The sequence below is a fragment of the Mesoplodon densirostris genome, chromosome 5, assembly GCF_025265405.1.
Source record: "Mesoplodon densirostris isolate mMesDen1 chromosome 5, mMesDen1 primary haplotype, whole genome shotgun sequence".
NCBI lineage: Eukaryota > Metazoa > Chordata > Mammalia > Artiodactyla > Ziphiidae > Mesoplodon > Mesoplodon densirostris.
The window spans coordinates 47,202,883-47,223,001 of NC_082665.1; the positions used below are offsets into that span (position 1 = coordinate 47,202,883).

Sequence of the window (20,119 nt, forward strand, 5' to 3'; positions counted from 1 at the left end):
AAACAAACAACACAAGAAAAACAGCTTTCTGACTTTTCCCCACTCTTAGTTTGTGCTAATGTGGGGTACTGTGAGAAAAGAAACACTCTCATCTCAATGAGTTATATAGAAATGAAGTTATTAAATCAATAGATGAATGCATTTTCTTAGGTCTAGCTGGAAAGTAAAAGCTGCTAGAGTGTACATTCATCCAAAGCCTTCAAATCAAAAGTGGATGAGTAGGCAGTGACTTGGTCCTATCTTTTGCAAAAATATTCAAATTACTGATGCAAAACAATAGATTTAAAGTTTAAAATGGAAGATTGACAATATCCATTTATTGCCCTCCTGTACACTACCCATATTGAACTGCAAGGATGGAAAACCAATGAAAAAATATGTCTCATTTTCATATATTTTGGCTCATTCAGGTTTATTCTTCTGTGAATTGACCATTCATAGCCTTCATCCATTCTTCTACTGAGTTTTTCTTCGTATTGATTTATGAGTTCTTTATGTATTTTAGATACTAATTATTTATTGGTTCTAGGCACTAAATATTTTATTCCAATTGATGGTTTGGTATTTCACTTTATTTATGGTTTCTTCTGTCAAATAAAAGAACTTAGTAGTTAAATACATTCATCATTTCCTTCATGTTTTGGCTCTCCGTGTCTTTTTCTTTTTTCACTTGAGGTACAGTTGATTTACAATATTATATAAATTTCAGGTGTACAACATAGTGATTTACCATTTTTTAAAGGTTATACTCCATTTATAGCTATTATAAAATATTGGCTATATTCACTGTGCTTTACAATATATCCTTGTAGCTTATTTATTTTATACATAGTAGTTTGTACCTCTTAATCCCCTAACCCTATCTCGCCCTTCCCCTCTTCTCTCTCCCCACTGGTAACCACCTGTTTGCTCTCTATCTCTGAGAGTCTCCTCTTTTTTTCCATATTCACTAGCTTGTTTTATTTTTTAGATTTTTCATATAAGTGATACAATATTTGTCTTTCTCTGACTTATTTCACTAAGCATAATACCCTTCAAGTCCATCCCTGTTTTTGCAAATTTCATTCTTTTTTATAGCTGAGTAATATTCTCTCTGTGTGTATGTGTGTGTATACACACACACATACACACACACACCCCACATCTTCTTTGTCCATTCATCTGCTGATGTACACTAAGGTTGCTTCCATATCTTGGTATTGTAAATAATGATGTTATGAACATTGAGGTGCATGTATCTTTTCAAATTAGTGTTTGTTTTCTTTGGATAGACACCCAGCAGTGGAATTGCTGGATCATACAGTAGCTCTATTTTTAGTTTTTTGAGGAACCTCCACACTGCTTTCCACAGTGGCTGCACAAGTTTACATTCCCACAAACAGTGCACGAGGCTTCCCATTTTTCCACATCCTCTCCAACATTTGTTATCTGTGGTCTTTTTGATGACAGCTATCCCGACAAGTTTGAGGTGATATCTCATTGTGGTTTTGATTTGCATTTCTCTGATCATTAATGATGTGGAACACCTTTCAATGTGTCTGTTGGCCATCTGTATGTCTTCTTTGGAAAAAATGTCTATTCAAGTCTTCTGCCCACTTTTAATCAGGTTCTATGGGTTTTGCTTTTTTTTGATATTGAATTGTATGAACTTTTAATATATTTTGGATGTTAACCTGTTATTGGTCATGTAATTTGCAAATATCAATACTTTCTCCCATTCAGTAGGCTGTCTTTTCATTTTGTCAGTGGTTTCCTTTGCTGTGCAAAAGCTTTTAAGTTTAATTTGGTCCCATGTGTTTATTTTTGCTTTTGTTCCCTTTGTCTTAGGAGACAGATCCAAAAAATATTTCTATGGTTTATGTCAAAGAGTGTTCTGCCTATGTTCTCTTCTAGGAGTTTTATGGTTTCTAGTCTTATATTTAGGTCTTTAATCCATTTTGAGTTTATTTTTGTATATGGTATTAGAAAATGTTCTAATTTAATTCTTTTACATGTAGTTGTCCAGTTTGCCCAGCATCACTTATTGAAGAGACTGTCTTTTCTCCATTGTATATTCTTGCCTCCTTTGTTGTAGATTAATTGACCATAGGTACGTGGGTTTATTTCTGGGCTTTCTAGCCACCTCACTGTTGTGGCCTCTCCCGCTGCGGAGCACAGGCTCCGGACGCGCAGGCTCAGCGGCCATGGCTCATGGGCCCAGCCGCTCCGTGGCATGTGGGATCTTCTCAGACTGGGGCATGAACCCGTGTCCCCTGCATCGGCAGGCAGACTCTCAACCACTGCACCACCAGGGAAGTCCTAATGTATCATTTAAAACTTGTGTTTCCTTATTTCTTTTCATTTTGGATGATCTGTCCATTGGTGAAAGTGGGGTGTAAAGTCCCCTACTATGATTCTGTTACTGTCGATTTCCCCTTTTATGGCTGTTAGCATTTGCCTTATGTATTGAGGTGCTCCTATGTTGGCTGCATAAATATTTACAATTGTTACATCTTCTTCTTGGATTGATCCCGTGATCATTATGTAGTGTCCTTCTTTGTCTCTTGTAATAGTCTTTGTTTTAAAGTCTATTTTTTCTGATATGAGAATTGCTACTTCAGCTTTCTTTTGATTTACATTTGCATGGAATATCTTTTTGCATCTCCTCAGTTTCGGTCTGTATGTGTCCCTAGGTCTGAAGTGGGTCTCTTGTAGACAGCATATATACGGGTCTTGTTTTTGTATCCATTCAGCCAGTCTATGTCTTTTGCTTGGAGCATTTAATCGATTTACATTTAAGGTAATTATCGATATGTATGTTCCTATTACCATTTTCTTAATTGTTTTGGGTTTGTTATTGTAGGTCTTTTCCTTCTCTTGTGTTTCCTGCCTAGAGAAGTTCCTTTAGCATTTGTTGTAAAGCTGGTTTGGTGGTGCTGAATTCTCTTAGCTTTTGCTTGTCTGTAAAGCTTTTAATTTCTCCATCAAATCTGAATGAGATCCTTGCTGTATAGAATAATCTTGGTTGTAGGTTTTTCTCCTTCATCACTTTACGTATGTTCTGCCACTCCCTGTGGCTTGCAGAGTTTCTGCTGAAAGATCAGCTGTTAACCTGATGGGGATTCCCTTGTGTGTTATTTGTTGTTTTTCCCTTGCTGTTTTTAATATTTGTTCTTTGTATTTAATTTTTGATAGTTTGATTAATATGTGTCTTGCTGTGTTTCTCCTTGGATTTATCCTGTATGGGACTCTCTGTGTTTCCTGGAGTTGATTAACTATTTCCTTTCCCATATTAAGGAAGGTTTCAACTATAATCTCTTCAAATATTTTCTCAGTCCCTTTCTTTTTCTCTTCTTCTTCTGGGACCCCTATACTTCAAATGTTGGTGCATTTAATGTTGTCCCAGAGGTCTCTGAGACTGTCCTCAATTTTTTTCATTCTTTTTTCTTTATTTTGCTCTGCAGTAGTTATTTCCACTATTTTTTTCTTCCAGGTCACTTATCCATTTTTCTTCCTTAGTTATTCTGCTATTGATACCTTCTCAAGAATTTTTAATGTCATTTACTGTGTCGTTCATCAGTGTTTGTTTGCTCTTTAGTTCTCCTAGGCCCTTGTTAAACGTTTCTTGTATTTTTTCCATTCTATTTCCAGGATTTTGGATCACCTTTTCTATCATTATTCGGAATTCTTTTTTAGGTAGACTGCCTATTTTCTCTTCATTTGTTAGGTCTGGTGGCTTTTTACCTTGCTCCTTCCTCTGCTGTGTGTTTCTCTGTGTTCTCATTTTGCTTAACTTACTGTGTTTGGGGTCTCCTTTTCACAGGCTGCAGGTTCGTAGTTCTCGTTTTTCGTGTCTTCCCCTAGTGGCTAAGGTTGTTTCAGTGGGTTGTGTAGGCTTCCTGGTGGAGGGGACTAGTGACTGTGTTCTGGTGGGTGAGGCTGGATCTTGTCTTTCTGGTGGGCAGTTCCACATCTGGTGGTGTGTTTTGGGGTGTCTGTGGCCTTTTTATGATTTTAGGCCACCTCTCTGCTAATGGATGGGGCTGTGTTCCTGTCTTGCTAGTTGTTTGGCATAGGGTGTCCAGCAGTGTAGCTTGATGGTCATTGAGTGGAGCTTGGCGTTGAGATGGAGATCTCTGGGGGATTTTCGTCATTTGACATTACATGGAGCTGGGAGGTCTCTTGTGGACCAGTGTCCTGAACTTGGCTCTCCCACCTCAGAGGCACAGCCCTGATGCCTGGCTGGAGCACCAAGAGCCTGTCATCCACACGGTCATGTGGCTGTATGTAGGAGGCCTCAGTTCCTTGCCACATGGATCTCTCCTTAGGGCTGCTTGAGTGTCCTCATGACATGGCAGCTGGCTTACACCAGGATGTGTGATCCGGCCCGCGGTCCCCAGGATTGTTGTAGCTTCGGCTGCTGGGGCCCCTCCAGAGCTGGCAGCCTCAGTGAGGCTGCCCTCCCCTCAGGCTCCAGAGCAGTTCAGTTTCAGAGGAGGGAAGAGACCCCGAGCCAGGTGGTCCAGCTCTGCGGAAATGCGGGCTCCATTCTCAGTACCACATTGTTTTAATTATGGCAAGTCTTGATGGTAAATCAGCTCTTATTTTTTAAGATATTCTTTGTTGTTCTTGAATCTTTTTTCATATACATCTTGTGACCAGCTTCTCACATTAAAAACATATTTGGGAATTTGGAATTACCTGATATTTTAAAGTCACATTCATATGTATATATGTAATATATGTATGTATATATAAAATATGTATTTATACATACATATGCATATATATATAAAACACACTTATGTATGCATATGTACACACGCATATTCTGGGAGCACTATATTCTTGTGATATTGAATCTTCCCATTCAGTAAGATATCTCTCACAGATATCGCTATGATTTGCAATAAGATTTTATATATTTTCTTCATAAATTTTTTGCATATCTTTTATTATCTTTATTTATAGGAACCTTATGTTTATTGTAGTACGGTAGCATAGAGAATTTGAATTCTCAAGGGTAGGTTCAATTCCTATAATTCTAGAAATAAGAGGGCTTAAACCTCTATTACTTACTCTATGAAAGTAACTCTTTTATCAGACATATTTCTTATGTTTGTGGGGGGATGCTTGCCATTATGATGAGTAGTGATACGTGTCACATGCACAGGGCTAGTGTTAAAGGCAGGAAACTTTTCCAGAGTAGGTGTATTAACTGGTCATATCAGAATCAAGGGTAGGATGCTCAAATTCATAATAAGGATATTGTTAATAACAGTGTTTTGATGATGAAATTGATTGTGTATAGTTCTGGTGTATGTGGGTTGTGAAATGCTCCCAGGAACAGGATTTTTGTGAATATATTTATTATGATGATATTAGTGTATTCTTCTGGGAAAAACATAGGGAATATTCTATGCTGCATATTCTACATTAAAGTCAGACACGAGCTCGGATTCTCCTTCTGTTAGGTTGACCAGGGCTCGGTTGGTCTCTGCTAGGGTAGAAATAAATCATATTATGGCCAGTGGCCATGATGGAAAGATCAGCCATAGTTGTTCTTGTGTTGTGGTAAGGGTTGATACGGTGAAAGACCCGTTTATTAGGAGCACAGATAAGAGAATAATTGCTAGTGCTACTTCGTATGAGATTGTTTGTGCCACGGCTCATAGAGCCCCGATTAGTGCATATTTTGGGTTGGAGGCTCAGCTGGACCGTCAGATAGAATACACAGTTAGACTTGATATGGCTAGTATAAATAGCACCCCTAGGTTTACGTTAATGAAGGGGTATGGCATGGGTAGGGGATTCATATTGTTAGGGCTAGAGTCAAGGTCAGAACTGGCATTATGATGAATATGGAGGTGGAGGACGTAGCTGGTCATAGTGGTTCTTTAATGAATAGTTTGATTGCATCAGCAATGGGTTGAAGTAGGCCATATGGTCCTACAGTTTTCAGTCCTTTTTGGAGTTGCACGTAGCCTAGAATTTTTCATTCTACTAATGTTAAAAATGCTATGGCTAGAAGAATAGGGATAACAAGCCTTAGAATATTGATTATAAACATTTTGTTAGGGAGAGGATTTTAACCTCTGGGTATAAAGGTTTAAGTTTTACACAATTACCAGGCTCTGCCACCCTAAATAAACCCTGGTCTCAGGTGACTGTTTTGTGTTTGCTTATTAAGTTGAGATTCTATCATTATTTTAAAGGCGCTTGCTTAAGGTAGGCCTTATTTCTCTTGTCCTTTCGTAGTGGGAGAAATACATAATAGAGAGAAGCCGACCTGGATCACTCCAGTCTGAACTCAGATCACGTAGGATTTTAATCGTTGAACAAACGAACCTTTAATAGCGGTTACACCATTGGGGTGTCCTGATCCAACATCAAGGTCGTAAACCCTATTGTTGACATGAGCTCTAGAATAGGATTGCGCTCTTATCCTTAGGGTAACTTGTTTTGTTGATCAATGTTTTCGATCAATAAGTGATACTATGCTTTGACTAGTGAGTCTAAGCTTTAATCACTAGGAGGTTTTTTTGTGCTCCGAGGTCACCCCAACCAAAATTGTCAACCCATGTGAAATTTTGTTATCCCTTGATGGTTTAATCATGTTTTTTTGGATTAACTAATTGAAGTTCCACAGGGTCTTCTCATCATTTTTCGGTATCCCCGCCTCTTCACAGGGAGGTAAACTGCACTGATTAAAAGTAAGAGACAGTAAAACCCTCATGTGGCCATTCATACAAGTCCCTATTTAGAGAACAAATGATTATGCTACCCTTGCACGGTCAGGATACCACGGCTATTTAACAGTTGTCACCGGGCTGGCAGTGCCTCCAATACTAATAATGCTAGAGGTGATATTTTTGGTAAACAGGCGGGGTTTGTATTTGCCGAGTTCCTTTTACTTTTTAAAATCTTTCCTTGGGTGCACATCTGTGTTGGCTTAACAGTGTATTTAATAAATAGTTGAGTGTTGGGCTGTATTTATTTACTGTTAACTATCAGTATATTATTAGTTGCTGATGTAAACTTGTGCAAGGAGAAATATCTCTTGTTACTCATATTAACAGTATTGCTTCTATAATTTTATAGATTACTCCAGTAATAAGACTAGGAGTTAATTTATTTAATATTGATATTAAGGTATATTTATTGTTGAGCTTGAACACTTTATTAATTGGTGGCTGCTTTTAAGCCAACTGTGGTGCTGTTTATTTTTACTCTCTAGTTAAGGTTGTACCCATTTCTGAAAAGCTGTACCTTTTTAGACTAACATTTAAATATACATTAAAACCTATAAGGGGTCCTTAGTGTTATTTAAAGTTGAACTGAAATTCTTTTTCTGGACAACCAGCTATCACCAGGCTCATTAGGCTTGTCACCTCTACTTATAAATCTTCTATTTTGTGACATAGATGAGTTTGTTCTAATAACTGTTCATAAGTAGCTCATCTGGTTTCAGGTGGTTTAACTTAAGTTCTCTTTGTTAAAATTTTGCTAGTTAAATCATTATGCAAAAGGTACAAGGGGTAAGCTTTGCTTTCTGTTACTTTTAATGTTTCTTTCATCATTCCCTTATGGTACTTTCTCTATAGTGCCATAAATATTTAAATTTCTATCTCCTATAATTTAAATGTTAGGTGAATGTTTCATTTGATCGGTTCATGCTAATATAATGGGAAGGGGTGTGGGCTAGATTTAGTTCAAGTCATTCATAGGTTATGAAATCTCCTAGGTGTAAACTATTTAAGCTATGCTTTGATTTATCCAAGCACACCTTCCAGTATGCTTACCTTGTTACAACTTATCTCCTTTCACAAAATAAACTAGTATTTTCCAGTAGGTTATGATTTTTGTTATATACTCGAGGAGAGTGACGGGTGGTGTGTGCGTGCTTCATGGCCTTATTCAATTAAGCACTCTACTCTTAATTTACTACTAAATCCTCCTTTGGTTTTTAGGTTTCATAAAAACTTTCGTGCAGGTAAGAGAATGTTCTTGGTGTGGAATATGTAGCCCATTTCTTCCCACCCCATGGGTTACACCTTGAGCTAACGTTTTTATGTGCTATAGTTGCGCTTACTTTTATTCCTTTTTAGGGTTTGCTGAAGATGGCGGTATATAGACTGAATTAGCAAGGGTTGGTGAAGTTTATCGGGGTTTATCGATTATAGAACAGGCTCCTCTAGAGGGGTGTGAAGCACCACCAAGTCCTTTGAGTTTTCAGCTGTTGCTAATAGTACTCTGGTAAATAATCTTATAATTATTTGGGTTTAGAGCTAAGCATAGTGCGGTATCTAATCCCAGTTTGGGTCGTAGCTGTCATGTAATCAGGACGTGCTACAGTCACTTTCGTAGTCTATCTTTACTTTAATTATGGCTTTTTACAGCTTAATTAAAATTTAACTTTATTTTGTATTACTCTTTAACACGCTTTAAGACGTATCTCTATTAACTTGGGTTAATCGTATGACCGAGGTGGCTGGCACGAAATTTACCTACCTTAATTAACATGGCTTAGTCGAACTTTCGTTTATGGCTTAATTTTTTTCACTGCTGCCTCCCGTTGGGATGTGGTCGAGCGACGCATTATGAGCTACTGGTATAGTGTGCTTGATACCTGCTCCTTTTAATCTTAGTGATTTAGAGGGCATTCTCACTGGAGTGCAGATACTTGCATGTGTAATTCTATTAAAAATTAATAGAAAGGCTGGTACCAAACCTGTGTGTTTATGGAGCTAGCAAGCTCATCTAGGCATTTTCAGTGCTTGCTTTAGAGATTTAGGTTACATCAACTTGTTGTGTACAGGTGATATTTATATGGCTGTGTTCTGTGGTTTGTGTTGGATTTAGTATTAAATTTTTGATAAAGTGGTTAATGAATCTAGGGGGATGTCTGTCTATATGGGTAGTGACTATCTAAATAGTTTATTGGTATGATGGGGGGTGTTTTTGAGGTTGCCTGATTTGATGGGTGCTTATTTTTAGATGAGGTGGGGAAAGTGGAATGCTAGTGTTTATTGCACATGAATATACATATAATATTGTTATGTCCTATAACCACTGACTAAATTGCACACCATGGATTGTTGATGCTGGTAAATAATTTTCAATTAAAGTCCAGCTACAATTTGCTTGACTGTGTTAAGACCTTTTAAGGTCATAGCTGAGTCCAAGCATCCCCCCCTAAAAATTAAAAAATACCAAGTGCATGAAACCACAGTTATGTGTGAGCATGGGCTGATTAGTCATTAGTCCATTGAGATGTTTTATTTAAGGGGAAACAGTGGGCCATTTTCGATGAGATGGCCCTGAAGTAAGAACCAGATGTCTGACAAAGTTCATTAATAGAAACCCCCACCTGGTGCTTAAGCTCGTGGTCTAATGGATGGGATAGGCATGTTGACTGGGAATGATTTGACTTAATGTACTATGTATGATTAATAATCTATACATACTACGTAATACTAATAATATGATGTACATGCTTATAAGCATGGGGTAAATAATGTAATGCACGATTATCCATATAATGTAATATGTACATATGGGGTGTATGTACTTATTGATGTGGTAGTACAGTTGTGCACGATGTACATAATAGTTTGTGATAAGATGAGCTGTTTTAATACTGACATAGTACTTAACAGTTCTGTAAATGTCCTATAATAAAATCTCAGGGAATAGTTTAAGTAGTATTCCAGCTTTGGGTGCTGGCAGTAAAGCCTGGGGCTTCTTCCTTGAGTCTTGGGGAGGTGTGTTGTTCTCCTTTTCTGGTTTACAAGACCAGGGTCTTGTAAATATGATATACTACAAGGACTCTTCATTTTAGGAGATTGTTTTCAATGATGCTAGTTACTGGCATTAGTACTAGGATTAGAAGAAAACATAAAATAGATGCTAGTTGTCCAATAATGATGAAGGGGTGTTCTACAGGTTGTTCTCTGATTCATGTTAGTGTTAGTAGATCTGCTACTAGTACTCAAAATAAGCATTGGCTAAGGGGTCGGAAGGTTATACTTAGTTGTTTGGATGTGTGGAGTATTGGGACAAATATTAAAATTAGGATTGAAAGTATTAAGGCTAGGACTCCTCCTAGTTTGTTACGGATTGTTCGTAGAATTGCATATGCAAATAGAAAATATCACTCTGGTTTAATGTGTGGTGGTGTGTTGAGTGGGTTTGCTGGGGTATAGTTGTTGGGGTCTCCTAGTAAGTTGGGTGAGAATAGGACTAGTATTAGTGAGGCTAGAATTAGTAACAGGGCACCTAAGATGTCTTTGATTGTGTAATAGGAGTGGAATGGGATTTTGTCTATGTCGGATGGGATTCCTGTGGGGTTGTTGGATCCTGTTTCGTGGAGAAATAGTGGGTGGACAGCTGCTAGTGCTGTAATGATGAAAAGGAGAATAAAATGGAAGGCAAAAAATCGCGGAAGAGTTGCCTTATCTACAGAAAAGCCACCTCAGATCCATTTGACAGGAGTAGTGTCCATATATGGGATTGCTGAGAGAAGGTTGGTAATGACTGTTTCTCCTCAAGATATATTTGTCCTCATGGTAGCATGTAGCTTATGAATGCAGTGGCTATAACTGTAAATAGCAGAACAATTCCAATGTTTCATATTTCTAGAAAGGTGTAGGATCCATAATATAGACCACGTCCTACGTGAACGTAAAGGCAAATAAAGAATATGGAAGCTCTGTTTGCACGTATGTATCAAATGATTCATCCATAGTTAATGTCTTGGCAGTTGTGTGTTATTGATGAGAAGGCAGTTATTATGTCTTGTGTGTAGTGTATTGCTAGGAACAAGCCTGTTAGGATTTGTAGAATTAAACAAATACCTAATAGAGAACCAAAATTTCATCATGACGAGATATTTGATGGGGTTGGGGGGTCAGTAAATGCACTGTTGATGATTTTTATTGGTGGGTGTGATTTTTCAGATGTTGGTCATTGGTGTTCTTATAGTTGAATGACAATGATGATTTTTCATGTCATTAGTCATGGTTAGAATCCATGTGGGCATGATGATGACATATATTGTATTTATTTTAAGGGTTATTTTTGTGATTAGTTTTGTGGGGTTTTCTTCAAAACCTTCACCTATATATGGGGGCTTTGGGTTGATTGTGAGTGGCGGTGTTGGGTGTGGGATTGTGTTGAATTTTGGTGGTTCATTTTTATAGGCTTGATGGTGTTTTTTACTTATTTAGGAGGGATTTTGGATATGTTTGGTTATATGATGGCTATGGCCACTGAGCAGTATCCTGAAGTTTGGGTTTCTAATAACACTGTTTTGGGGACATTTCTTTCAGGATTGGTAATAGCGTTTTTAACGGTGCTGTATGTTTTAAAGGATGAAGAGGTGGAGGCTGTGTTTAATGGGCTGGGAAACTGGGTTATTTATGACACTGGTGATTCTGGTTTTTTTAGCAAGGAAGCCATGAGGCTTGCAGCATTATATAGTTATGGTACCTGGTTGGTAATTTTTACTGGCTGGTCGCTGTTTATTGGTGTTGTAGTTATTAAGGAGACTACCTGCGGTAATTAAATAAAAGCATGCTAAGGATGAGGGTAATAAGGAACGATAGGAAGTATAGTTTGATAAGGCCTTTTGGCTTGAGAATAGCATGGAGAGCTTTAATTGAATAAGGGATGTGGTTTTTGGTAAAATCTTTTCTAGTCAGATTAAGTCTAAGAGGAGGATGCTGATTTTTGGCTTATTGATAGGTCTAGGTAGGGAGGTAAATGGTGCATGAGAGCGGGGAAATATCCTAAAAGACTAGAGAATTTGAGGGTAAATAAATTTTAAATTTTGTGTGTTAAGATTAATTTCAAGTGCTAGTACAAAGCCCAGGACGGTCACTGTAAGGGCAGTTAATTTTAGATATAGGGACATGGTTTTTAGGGGGACCTTTGTTGGGGGGATGTTGCTGGAGATAATAAACCTGGCAAAGACACTTCCAATTAGTAGGCATTTGATGGAGTTAATTAGGGGTGGGTTGTTTTCATTGATTGAAGTTAAGGGAGAGAAGGGAGATTGTCCTAGTAGTGCGAAGAAGATAATGCGAGCACTATACACAGCTGTAAGGGAGGTGGCAACTAGCGTTATTTGCAGGGCTCAGGCGTTGGTACAAGACGTGTTAGCAGTTTCGATGATCAGGTCTCTAGAATAGAAGCCGGTGAGGAAAGGCATTCCTGTCAGTGCTAAACTTCCAATAATAGGGGCTGTTGTGGTGAAAGGTAGAGCTTTGAATAGGCCTCCTATTTTTCGAATATCTTGTTCGTCATTCAGGCTGTGAATAATAGATCTGGAGCATATGAATAGCAGGCCTTAAAAAAAGCATGTGTGCAGATGTGCAAGAACACTAGATAGGGTTGGTTGATGCCAATTTTTACCATTACTAGGCCTAATTGGCTTGAAGTGGAGAAAGCAACCGTTTTTTAATGTCGTTTTGGGTGAGGGCACATATTGCTGTGAATAGGGTGGTAAGGGCTCCTAATCATAGTGTTATGGTTTGAATAAGTTTCTTGTTTTCTGTTAAAGGGTAATATCTAATAAGCAAGAAGATTCCTGCTACATCTATTGTGCTTGAGTGGAGTAAGACTGATACAGGAGTAGGGCCTTCTATTGCTGAGGGGATTTAGGAGTGAAGTCCAAATTGGGCTGATTTTCCAGCTGCAGCTAGTACGAGTCCTATGAGGGGGAGATTTGAGTGTTTTAAGTCTAGTATAAAAATGTGTTGCAGGTCTCATGTGTTTAGGTTAAACAGGAATCATGCTATTGATACAATAAATCCAATATCCCCAAGGCGGTTATATAGGATTGCCTGGAGAGCAACTGTGTGTGCGTCTGTTCACCCGTCTCACCACCCAATGAGCAGGAAGGATATAATTCCAACCCCCTCTCACCCAATAAAAAGTTGGAAAAGGTTGTTGGCAGTAACAAGAAATAGCATGGTGATGAGGAAGAGGAGTAGATATTTGAAGAACCGGTTAATGTAGGGATCTGAGTGTGTGTATCATATTGAGAACTCCATAATGGACCACGTGACAAATAATGCTACTGGTATGAATATTATTGAGACATAATCTATTTTGCAGCTAAGTGTTAATTTAAGGGTGTGAACAGTGATCCAATGTCAGTTTGAGATAACTATATCTTGGCCTGTGTGGACAAATATTCTTGGAATTACGCTGGTAATGAAAGCACATGAGACAGTATTTTTTACATATGATGAATATTTGTTGCTTTTGTAAAGATCTGTATTAGTTACTATAATTGGGATTGTTAGTATAACAGTGTGACCAGAGTGAAAGAGGAAAATAGGTTTATTACTTTTACTTGGAGTTGCACCAATTTTTTGGTTCCTAAGACCAACGGATAACTACTATCCTTTAAAAGCTTGAAAAAGCCATACTGTTAGGCATGGGAGCATGAATTAGCAGTTCTTGCATACTTTCTCGGTAAATAAGAAGTTTCAGTCTTCTGTTACAAGATTCACAATCTAGTGTTTTTTTAAAACTATATTTACAATACAGGGGGCCTAGGATAATTTTGGGGTTTAGTGACAAGAGTAGGAGGGCTAAAACATGAAGGGCTATAAGGGCATTTTCTCATGTGAAAGAGGGTGTATTGTTATTAATATGGTGTGTGTGTTTACCACATTGTGTTGTAATTAATATATAGAGATAGTATAAGCCTGTAATTACAATGTTGGCTCCTATTAAGATAGTGGTAAAATTTGATCACAAGAAGGATATAACCACAAACAACTCTCCAACCAGACTAATAGCTGGGGATAAGGCTAAGTTTGTTAGGTTTCCTAGCAGTCATCAAGTGGCTATTAGTAGGAGGAAGGTTTGTAGGCCTTGGACTAAGATTATTGCTCAGCTATGGACTGGTGCGTTATTTGAGTTTGCTAGGCAGAGTAGTATAGATGATGTGAGGCCGTGGGTGATTATTAAAGCAGTGGCTCCTATATAACTTCAAGGCGTCTGGATAAGAATAGCTGCAATGAAAAGTGCTATATGGCTGATGGAAGGATATGTGATAAGTGATTTTAGGTCTGTTTGGTGCAGATTGAACTGGTTATGATTATTCCTCATAGGGAAAGCATAAGAAAGGGATATGTTATGCATTCTGTCAGCGGGTTGAGTATTGCTGTAATTTGCAGTGTGCAGTAGCCCCCAAGTTTTAGTAATAGGCTGCAAGGACTATAGAGCCTGTGATGGGGGCTTCTACATGTGCTTTGGGTAGTCCATAGAGGTGGAGGCCATAGAGGGGTATTTTTAACATAAAAGCTATTATGCAGGCTAGTCATATGAAAGCGTTAGATCAGGAATTGGGTGGTGCTTGGGTTCAATATTGGAGTACTAAGAAATTTAGAGAGCCTGTAGTGTTTTGGATATATACTAATGCTACTAGAAGTGGGAGTGGCCCAACTAGTGTGTAGAATAAAAAGTAGAGTCCTGCATTAAGGTGTTCTGTCTGGTTACCTCATCGAGTGATGATAATGAGTATAGGAACTAGTGTAGCCTCGAATATAATGTAAAATAAAATTAGTTCTGTGGCTGTAAGTGTTATAATTAAAAATGTTTGTAATATGATTAGTATAGTGATATATTGTTTCTTTTGGGGTCAGTGACTCTGAGCAGGTGAGATTGGCTGGCTATTAATATCAGTGGTAGGAGTCATATCGTTAAGATCAATAGTGGTGTAGAGAAGGAGTTGGAAAAGAACATTAATGAGAAATTAAGGCTATTATCATTAAACTGATTAAGGAGAAGCAGGCTTGTGAGGCTAATTAGTAGGCTATGGGCTGTAGAGTTAATTCAAATTATATTATTTTTTGATAACCAAGTCAGGGGTATTAATATAATCATAGAGACAATACATTTTAGCATTGGAGGAGGTTAAGGTTTCATACGTAGTCAGTGCCATATGTGTTTGATACTCTTACTAGCAAGGATAATCTGAGTGTGGCCTCACAGGCTGCAAACACTAACAGGATGATGGGTATTATGCTGGCTAAAGTGAAGTGTGAATTTAGGATCATTAGGGTTGCCATGAGGAATAGCGATAATATTATGTCTTCTAGACATAATAGTGAGGATATTAAGTAGGACCGATATATTAGCAGTCCTACAAGAGATACTGTGAAAGCTATAATAATATTTACATATACTAAAGGCACTTGGTAATTATGAATTTAGTCATAATCTAATGAGTCGAAATCATTTGTTTTAAACTAAATACCATGTTCAGTTCATTCTAGGGCCTTCTGAGTTCATTCATAGGCCAGGCTAATTGTCAATAATGAGATTAGGAGCAGGGCTATGGTGAGTACTGTTTTTAGATTATTTGTTTGAGGTGCTCAGGGGAGGGGCAGTAGAAGGGGAATCTCTAGGTCGAAGAGAAGAAATGTGATTGCTGCTAGGAAGAATTTTATAGAAAAAGGCAAGCGGGATGATCCTATGGGGTCAAATCCACATTCATTAGGCCTTGTTTTTTCTGTATAAATATTCAGCTTGGGGACTCAGAAAGCGATGAGTACGAGCAATGAGGTCAGTGCTGTGTTTGTCAATAGGGCCAGTATTAAGTTTATTATTCTTTTTTGGGTTATACAGAAGCTGATTGGAAATCAATTGTACTAATTAATACTGAAAGAATTATGGGCCTCATCAATAGATAGATACGTAAAGGAATAGTCATACAACATCTACAAAATGCCAGTATCAAGCAGCGGCTTCAAAGCCAAAGTGATGGTTGGACGTGAAGTGATATGTTGATAGGTGTAGAAAACAGATAATGAGGAAGGTGGACCCAATAATTATGTGCAGTCCGTGAGATCCTGTGGCTATGAAGAAAGTTGATCCGTATAGTCTGTCTGAAATTGTAAAGGGTGCTTCATAGTACTCTGAGGCTTGTAGGAGTGTAAAATATATGCCTAGGGAGATTGTAATAAAAAGGGCTTGGAGTACATGCTTGTGGTTTCCCTCCATAAGGCTGTGGTACACTCAAGTAGTAGATACACCAGAGGCTAGTAGCACAGAAGTGTTAAGGGGCGGTACTTCTGGTGGAGTTCGAGGGGGAATGCCTGTTGGCGGCCAGCACCCGGCTAATTCAGGTGTAGGGGCGAGGCTTAAGTGGTAGAAGGCTCCAAAGAAGCTGGTAAAAAAGAGGACTCTGAGATCATAGGATTATCCTATCTCGAAGTCCCTTTTTTCCCTGGCGGTGGGAGAAGTAGATTGAAGCCAGTTGACCAGGGTATTTAGCTGTTAGCTAAAAATTCCTGGGAGATGTATCCCTCCAGTCAAGGGAGGATTTAGCTTAATTAAAGTGTTTGATTTGCAATCAGTTGATGTAGGATATAGTCTTGCAATCCTAATTAGGCAGGAATTAAGTAAATTATACTTGCTTAGGGCTTTGAAGACCCTTGGTTTGGTTTAACCTACATTCCTATTCCAATACTGATAGTATTGGTGTGAGGGGTAGGAGTATAGTGCATATTACGATCATGGTTGGTAGGAGCGTTATTTGCTTTGTAGAGTCAAATTGCCATTTTATTTTTGTGTTGTTTGTGGAGGGGAACATTATCAGTGCTGTGGAGTGAGTCGCATGTAGAAATACAAGTTAACTAGTGCTGTGATGGCTATTAGTGTGGGCAAAATAATGTTATTTTTTTTGTCATTTCTTGGATGATTATTGATTTGGGTATGAACCCTGATAGTGGCGGGAGTCCTCCTACTGATAGCAGGGTAGCTAGAGTAAGGGTTGTGATAATAGGTATTTTGTTTCCTGCGTGTAATGGTGATAATGTAGTGGTAGCTGAGCTGTGAATGAATAATATAAATATAGTGAAAGTTATTATAAAGTAGATTACTAGGTTTAGATTTGTTATAGTTGGGTTATAATAAATATAATAAATACAATATATTTATAATAAATAATAAATATCTTTAAAAAATTACATTTTATAAATAGTTCTGCCTTGTAGAAGCACATTTAAATTTTATATAACTTGCATATTAATCCTATATCCAGCATGGCTTTGCTGCACTTCCTTATCAGTTTTAATAGTTTGACAATAAAATTCACCAACATTTTTAATGTAGAAAGTAAAATTATTTGCAAGTACTCCATTGAAAGAAGTGATAATACTATTCATTTTGGACTTGAAAGGGAATTCTCTCAAGATTATGTGTTATCATCAATGTTATCATTAGTTTTTTGTTAGCTACCTTATATCAGAAGTTCTATTTCCCTATAACCAGTGATTCTCTGATGCATAAGAAAGCATCAGAATCAGAGTGCTGGGCTCTAGCCCTGGAGTTTCTGATTCAGTGGTTCTGTGGAGGAGCCTGAATATTTGCTTTTTTAACAAGTTTCTAGGTGATGGTGATGCTGCTAGTCAGGGGACCACACTCTGAGGACCACTGCCAGTGCTCTATGCTAAACTTTGGTCTCTGTCATTTGAGTTGTATACTTCTGGTGAGATGGTTCTTTTTGTTCCCAAACCTGCTTATTCCAGTTTTATTGTGGTCCTTGGTATTTTATTGTGGTCCTTTGCTGATGGCTAATGCCTGCAAACAGTTTTGTAAATATTTCCCCAGCTTTTATAGTTGTTGAGTTGATTCTTTTTATATCTTGCCATTCTTTGTTTGTAGTATATTTCTCCCAGCATTTTACTATGAAAAATTTCAAACAGATAAGAAGTCACTTTACATTGAACACCTGTATAACCACCAGCTACATTCTACTATGAACATTTTACGACACTTGATGTACACATATTTGTCCATCCGGCCACCTCTATATCCATTTATCACTATATCTTATTTTCGTATGCTTTTGTGTCCTTTTGTATACATCTTCAATTCTAGTTTTTTTTTCTCTTTAATCATCTTAACAATTTACTTCAGAATCTCTGTCAGATCGTTCTATCTTCCACTATTATTGAGATTTGAAATCTCCTGTTGTATATGCTGTCCAATTCCTGGTAGATTATTTCCTGTTATTTTATAATTGCACTGTAAACTCATTTTCATTCTCATAGGAATCCTGTGAAGCCTAGGTTGAAACCATGTCCTATCTGGGAATTTTATGTTTTTTTGATCCCATGACTCTTAGCAGAAGTATTCCTGGTGTAAGAGTGATTTCTATGGCGATTTCTCATCCAAACCAGACAACGTTTGGTACAGCCCCAATGGAGGGAAATTTTTTTTTTAGCCCCTCAAAATCCAAACTAAAGTAAACTTCCTTACATTTTACATTCTCCCTGTGTCTGGAGGCTCTCCTTTTCCTTTTTCTTTTTAACCTTTTCATTGAGTGCAGACCCTTCAGGTTGCAACTTATGTTGGTGATCTCAGTTCCAACCTCCTGCATTTCTGAATTCCGGTGTCTCTGCTACTGTTTCAATATGTGTTAAAATCCAAGATTAGCACATCCCCAAGAGCAGCTACGCCTCAGCTCATGTACTTGGTATTTGTTTCTCTTTTTTTGGTTTCCCTGTCGTTTCTGGTTTTCCAGTGCATTTAAAGAATGTCTGTTACAAAATACTCCTTCATGTTCTCTGCTTCTTGAATTTTTGGCAAACAGAAGTCTACTTTTACTTCATTCACTTGGATTTTATTTCCGTGTGTATTCTGAGGAGGTTCCTATTTCTGTTTCTTATTGTTTATTTGCCTATACTGACCAGTCTTAATTGTGTGTTCTTTTGTATTCTTCTAACAGAAATTACTTTTATTTGAAATTCACCAGTGGAATTTTCTCTCCATCTTAAACCTTACATGTTATAACCTAAGAGAAATTATGAATCACGTTGAGTATATATGTTCAGGAAAACCCCTTAGCTCACTTGCTGGTTGAATGGATTCTCTCTCTTCTCTCTGTAAAGCACAGTGACTGAGGCTCATGGTGCAGCAAACACTCATGACCAGAAGACTAATTTATTCCCCAAGCCATATTGGTACTATTGTTCCCATCAGTTGTGTCACAGACTTAGCAAGAATCAGTTTTGTTGCTGCCTTATGTTACTTAATATTTTAATGTTATTTTAAATGGTTTTATTTAAAAATTTTTAATGCATTCAAATATATAACTGAGTAAAACATGAGTGGAAAACAGTTATTTCTATCAAAACTAAGTTCAGTTCTCTGATTAAGGCATGATAATCTGTGGTTCTAAATAAAATTTTCTTTGTAAATGAGGTATAGATAAGAAATTTATAAATGATTGGGAAAATATTCGCAAAATCTTAAGACTTACACACCAACATTAATTTGCAAATGTGTTAAATTTTCACTTTAAAGAAGTCAGAGTTAGAAATTAGAGATGTTGTATTAGGAATGATGGTCCTTATACAACATGGACAACTATGGAACACTCCGATAAAAAGATATTTACATGTATTAAGTTAAAATATGATCTTTAAACAATATATCATTTAAAAAATATCCCTCACATTAAATGACTTTTTTACTAACCAATTACTGGTCCGTATTGCATAAGGTAAGAGGACTTCTACGTTATTTGATTTTATTATTACTTCTATCCAATTTTCTTACTGTCTGAAGTGTTACTAAAATATTTATATCTACATATGTTTATTTGAAACTGGGTCCAAGAAAACAGACAGGAAGCAATAAGTCAGACTGTTCAAAATAAAATGAAATACTTAAACAAAAATTTAGCAAGTTAAGATTAAAAAAATAAGGAACGCCAGGAACTATAGTGCATGAGAGGTCTCTGACTTCTAGCCTGCCCCCATCCTTGGGATAAAGTCCTTGCTTAACATGGTCTGAAAGGATACATGCACCCTAATGTTCATTGCAGCACTGTTTACAGTAGCCAAGACATGGAAGCAACCTAAATGTCCATCAACAGAGCAATGGATAAAGAAGATGTGGTACATATATACAATAGAAATGAAATAATGCCTTTTACAGCGACATGGATGGACCTAGAGATTGTCACACTGAGTTAAGTAAGTCAGACAGAGAAGGAGAAATACCATATGATATCGCTTATATACGGAATCTAAAAAAATGATACAAATGAACTTATTTATGAAACAGAAACAGACTCACAGACTTAGAGAATGAACTTATGATTACCAGGGAG

General features: G+C 37.4%; 2 pseudogenes; both read right to left on the reverse strand.

Moving 5' to 3' along the window:
* Positions 1-11,528: 11,528 nt before the first annotated feature.
* LOC132490438 (NADH-ubiquinone oxidoreductase chain 5-like) lies at positions 11,529-14,498 on the reverse strand (annotated as a pseudogene).
* A 1,180-nt stretch (positions 14,499-15,678) lies between these two features.
* LOC132490439 (cytochrome c oxidase subunit 3-like) lies at positions 15,679-16,505 on the reverse strand (annotated as a pseudogene).
* Positions 16,506-20,119: the final 3,614 nt, after the last annotated feature.